Source organism: Podarcis muralis, chromosome 1 (assembly GCF_964188315.1).
Source record: "Podarcis muralis chromosome 1, rPodMur119.hap1.1, whole genome shotgun sequence".
In the NCBI taxonomy this organism is placed as follows: Eukaryota; Metazoa; Chordata; class Lepidosauria; order Squamata; family Lacertidae; genus Podarcis; species Podarcis muralis.
The window spans coordinates 133,997,830-134,003,543 of record NC_135655.1 but is presented as its reverse complement, the minus strand read 5'-3'; the positions used below and the strand labels follow the sequence as shown (position 1 = coordinate 134,003,543).

Genomic DNA, 5,714 nt, shown 5'->3' with positions numbered 1-5,714 from the left:
AACACAATTGGTAATTGCTATTCCAAATTCTACCCTAAGTTGCTGAACAGAGAAAACAAAACAAGATCCAATCTAGGATTATTATGGCACATTATGAAATGGATTCTAGACTGCTCTGATTTCATGATGTGGGAAATGAATGAGCGCATGTGAAAGATGCTGGAGCTGTACAACGTCAAAAAAAATCACTCTCAAAAAATGAAGGTGTAAGTTTGTGAACAAATGTAAATAAGGATTCAGAGAAAAAAAGCAGTTTACATTTGAGGTCAAAGATCAAACTTCAATTCTAAAACTTGTATTAAATCTTGACACCCAAATCATTTCCACCTGTAGAAAATTTGGAGATATTTTTAACAGGCATACTGTCAATTCTGTAAGCTGCTGTATTTTTACCAAGACGAGGGCGGGTGTTTGACTTTACAAAAAACATCTCTACGAAAAACCCCCACAAAAATTCCTGCTGGATTCTATTTAAAAATTAATTGGGACTTTAAATTCAACAAGATTAAACAATATTTGTATTCTCTTCCATACATATTTGTATGGTTTAATTTGATCCCAACATCACAAAAGGCCCCCGTTTTCCTTTTCTCCAACCCCTATTTTCTTTGCACAGTTGCCTATAAGTGTGGGGTTTCTATTGTCTCAGAGTATTTTGAAGGGTGTGATGTTTATCATTATTCACGTATGCCTGGCACTTGAAAGCCATTCATCTGTTGTAGATAAGCTTGATTTCTTCCAGTCTTTTGCAATCTGTATCCAAGGTGTCACAATCAAATGTATAATCATGTAATAGTTGTTTTTTTTATAGGTTGCTGCAACAGTCCTAATAATGAGACAAGAAGATTTATGGGTTCCTTTTTTCCTGCTGTTTCATTTAATAACTTTAATAATGTTTCCAAAAAGTCATTGTAGATTTACATGAAGACATTTTTTGAGGTTAGAATACTGTTATTTATGCCTCCAGAACTAAGAATTGCCTAGAACTAGCTGTGTATTCTTTTTATAGTTACCATGGTGTACAATGCTATGTGTGCACTATCTGGATGCAGTTTTCATTCGATTTTACATCCAGCAAACCTTTGCCCACTTTTAAGAAGTTATATAAAATTCTTCCACTTTCTTTTGAGTCTATCATCAGAAATGTTTAACAATATAGCGATTGTATATAATTTTTATATATTTTTGATAGTAAATGCCTTGTGTACCAATATTGGTGGTCTTAACTACAGCGGGGATGTTTGTACTACTGTGATATTGATATTAGGCAAGCACCCTTGCTAAACTGTTTTAGATGCCTGCTGAAGCAAGTCTACCCAGAGATATTTCCCCAATAGCCTTATTTGTGTTTAAAGTTTCTGATGATTTTTATATGTGTGTTTTATTCATAATTTTATGACAATTTTGTGGTTGTAAATCAGAAATCTTTATAAATAAATATCCATTGTGTCCATCTGCTAGTGGAGCAGACTTCTCCTTACACAATGGGATTTCCATGGACTGCCTATTCCAGAACCAAAACTACTGCTTGTTAGTGTGGACAGTACAAGGCTGAATAGACCAAAGGTATAAGGTATATACCTTATAAGGTATATAAGGTAACTTCCTATGTTCCTGTGATATAGTTGGGTATCATCCATTACCATCTTTTCTTTCAACCAATATTTGCTATCATACATTGAATAAAAGAAACTTGAGATTCATTAGGCACATAAGATGCACCCCAGTGGGAGCTGTCAGCAGATCAGCTTTGGGTCTACAACAGTATGCAGAGTTCTCTCCTGCTCTGGACATTCCCCTCTTAAAGACGGCCAAGAATTACTGAGTGAGCTCCCATTGCTCTGTCCCAGGTCCTGCCAACCTAGCAGTTCGAAAGCACTCCAGTGCAAGTAAATAGGTCCTCTGCAGCGGGAAGGTAAACGGCATTTCTGTGCGCTCTGGTTTCCATCATGGTGTCCCGTTGCACCAGAAGCGGTTTGGTCCTGCTGGCCACATGACCCAGAAAGCTGTCTGTGGACAAACGCCGGCTCCCTCGGCATGAAAGCAAGATGAGCGGCACAACCCCATAGTCACCTTGGACTGGACTTAACTGTCCAAGGGTCCATTACCTTTACACTGTCATTATTACAAGGCTATACATTATATATTTATCACTCCAATCATGCTGCAAACCCCAAGAAGAACTGATGATTACTACTTAAAATACTTAACAGAGGACAGGGAACCCTAAATTACCTTAAAAGTGGCTAAATTCTGTGCTGCTGCTATAAAATTAAGGAGACAAGCTTTGAATGAATCTAATGGCCAATGTCTTAATGTATTTTAAATTAGTGGTTAAGGTTTTACCTTATATATATTTATATGTGAATTCTTTATCGTGTATCAGCACATAGTTTAATTTTAATCTATTTATAGCTGTATGCTCTCTGTTGTTGTATATGGTTCCACTCTGGTCAGCGACTGAAATAAATCAATTCATTAATTGATGGGGCAGGAGGGAGGGGGGGAAGTTGTTATGCCCCATTCCCCACTTTGACCACCTCAAACTGACAATGCATAGGAAGTGGCCATAGGGTCACAGATTCCCCATCCCTGCAGTAAATCATACAGACATCATGTGGTGCCTGCAAGTCTTGGATCAGAGGTTTATTTCTATCTCTTTTAGACATAGTATGAGGAAAAACTAGGTAATTGTGAGATGAGTCAAGGCAGCGAGCAGAACTGTTCTGTGCAACAGGTTTATTAACATTTCAAAGCCCTGGACACGCAAAAGGAATTAGTTATAATACAGTAAGTTGTAGCTCTTTCTGCTCAGGGGTTTAATCTTCTTAAGTTACATGTTTATGGAATTTACACAGTCAGATATCAAATGCTAATGAACTTGCCACTTACCAAAGCTCCTTTGTCCTGCCTCCTTTTTCCTCTTCTTAAAGTTGCCTGATCTCAAACATCAGCCTGATACTAGGGGAACTGCAGAACCTAAGCATGAGACCTGGGTGTAAAAGTGGGAAATGATCAAAACTTTAGAAATTTGCTAAATCCCTGTTCCAGAAAAAATATCTGCCTTTACAGGGCTTTTTTTAAAGGCAATAAGACAGGTGCCTTATTTGCCAAGCATGTAAAGTTGAACACACGCAAGATAAATGTAGGTAAATTGCAAGTTACCTGTACTATGCATCTCAGAAGTGTATCGTCTATATGGGACTTAATTGCAGACTTCTATGGATGTGATTTTCAAATATGTGATATATTTTCAAAAGGTCCAAAGGTGAAAAACCATATTTAATTAATTCCCCTGGTATCTTTTCTTGTGATTCTCAGGCAACTTCTTATAGAACAGTTTGGGAAACAAACTAGAAAGGGTGGGGTGAGCATCCACCTGTTGGCTAAGAGTCTGTAGGTGGAAACAGATGACAGCTAAGCATATGGTGGCTGCATAAGTCTTTCGAAATTACAGCTACAGCTATTTGTAAAAAGCAATCCTCAATTTCCCCATCTTAGCTCAGCTCAGCTTGTCGTCTGGGCAGTGCAGGACCTCCAGACACACTGCCCAGGCTTGTGGCCCAAGGAGGTTACTTCAGTTCTGCTAACGCAGCAGAAACAATGTGGGAGGCAGCAGTTGCAAGTTACCGGTCTCTGTAGTCACAATGGGTGCTGTGATTCTCCAACACTTGGACTTCATCCCTGGAGGCACACTCCATTGTCTCTCAAGACAGACGGGTGCCAGGTGTCCACAATAATGTGTGACAGCTTTTATGATCGCCTTGCACTTGCTGCTATGCTGTGCGCATGGAGGCCTGGCTGATCTTCTTGAGATGGTCACTCACCTGTTCCATCAACAAGAAAAAAAAGAATTACAACCATCCCTCTTCCTCTCCAACGAAAGGATTTAGAGCTCATTTACATGCATGAGTGTCATACAGGTGACTAAGAACAATGACCAAGAGCCTTAGGTTCTGGTTCCCCAGTTGTCTTTTTCTATAGGAAGCCTTTTAACCATTCTTAGGAGCTACTTCCTTGCCCTCCTACACTTTCTCTTCCCTCAGTCCAGATTTTCTAATACTGTACCAGGGATACTGAAAAAGGAGTGAGTGTATCCATATGGAGGGAGGGATAAGTGTGAGAAGGCAGTGATTTACAGTACGTGGTATGAACAATGGAGAATTAATGCAGATATGCTGTATCCAGAGTCTCTAGAATTATTTTCTCTTTCCCTTCCTCCCTTCCTTGTGTCTAGAGCACATGCATTTAAATGCAGGCACATCACACAAAGCACCATGCAGCATACAGTCTGCCATTCCACATACAAAGGCATATTTTCTAATTGTCAAAAAGTCATTGCAAGCCAATTATGTTTTTCTGGTATGTCTTTAGCAAAAGGAACTGCTGTATTACCCTCTTGGCTTTTAAGTCAGAAGAGGACAGGCTACTGCAGAGGCAATGGCCACGAAAGAGTAGAAAAGCCTTCAGCAATGTGTCCTAATAGGAGGGATCCTCCTTATGAAGAGGGAGGTGTTGCAAGATTGCCAATGCATTTTCATCTGTGAAACATTGCTGGGCTGGGCAGGCCTCCCAGCTGCTTTGATGTTGCTTGGATTTCTAGGTGAAAGCTGAAAATGAAAATCAGTTCAGCTTTCAAATGCACTGGCACACTCTTGTGTTGAATCTCTATTAGTACAGTTTTAAAAATGAAACTCCCTGCTTCTTTTTAGGAAATGAATGTGACAAGCAGCCCTAAACACTCCCCACTTGCAAGCATTTCACGTTGATTTAAATAAGACCTCCCTCTAAGGGATTGACCGTCAGCATTTCCATTTGCTTGATTTTTTAAAAAAATACAAAATGAGCTTTAAAAAAGTGAAGCATCTCCAGTGGAGTGCAATGTTTCATTTCCTGGGACACAAATACAGTGGTGCCTCGCAAGACGAAATTAATTCGTTCCGCGAGTTTTGTCGTTTTGCGATTTTTTCGTCTTGCGAAGCACGGTGTCGGAAAAGTTTTGGAAAAGCTTCAAAAATCACCAAAGTCTTCAAAAACCTCAAAAAAGGCTACCACACCGCGTGCTATGAGTTCCTCCTCGAAGTCAAGTCGCAACTGTATTAACGGTGTTAAGAAAAAGGAAACAAACTTGCAGCTCAAAAAACAAAAAAACCCTTTCGTCTTGCGAGTTTTCCGTCTTGCGAGGCATTCGTCTTGCGAGGTACCACTGTAAAGGAATCCTGTATCTTGCACCTTCACTGTGAACAGCAGCTCAGACTGAATTTTCCTGTTTTAAAATATGAATAAAAAGAAAAAAGGAAATAAGACGTTTTAGGCAGCAATCCTTTTTTATAAACCACTTTGAGGTTTTTCCTCAGTCAGGAGTTATATAAAGTCTAACTCTAACCCATAACCCCCAACCCATAACCCTCCCCTTCATCCTAACCTTTACCACTAACCTTAACCCTAACCACTAACCCTAGCCCATAACCTATAACCCGAACCCTTAACCCTAAACCCTAAACCACAACCCCTAACCCCCATCCCCTAACACCAATCCAAACTGCTAACCCTAAACCCCAACCCTTAAACCTAACACTGATCCCAACCCTAATCCTAACAAAATTTCTAAACCAGGTTAACCAGTGAACCAGAGTCAACTTCATTGGATCCATGCCATCAAACATGGCTTGAACAAAGGTCTTGCTACACATCCTCAAAAAGAGCAAATTGTT

At 39.8% G+C, this 5,714-nt stretch overlaps 1 long non-coding RNA gene across 1 annotated transcript; it reads right to left on the bottom strand.

Annotated features, from left to right (window-relative positions):
* Positions 1-2,770: 2,770 nt before the first annotated feature.
* On the bottom strand, positions 2,771-5,389 carry LOC114585392 (uncharacterized). The gene is made up of 3 exons (XR_013390815.1): positions 4,396-5,389; positions 3,166-3,827; positions 2,771-2,992 (listed from the first exon to the last, which is right to left on the bottom strand). It is a non-coding gene; the product is annotated as an uncharacterized LOC114585392 (long non-coding RNA).
* Between the last annotated feature and the right edge of the window lie 325 nt (positions 5,390-5,714).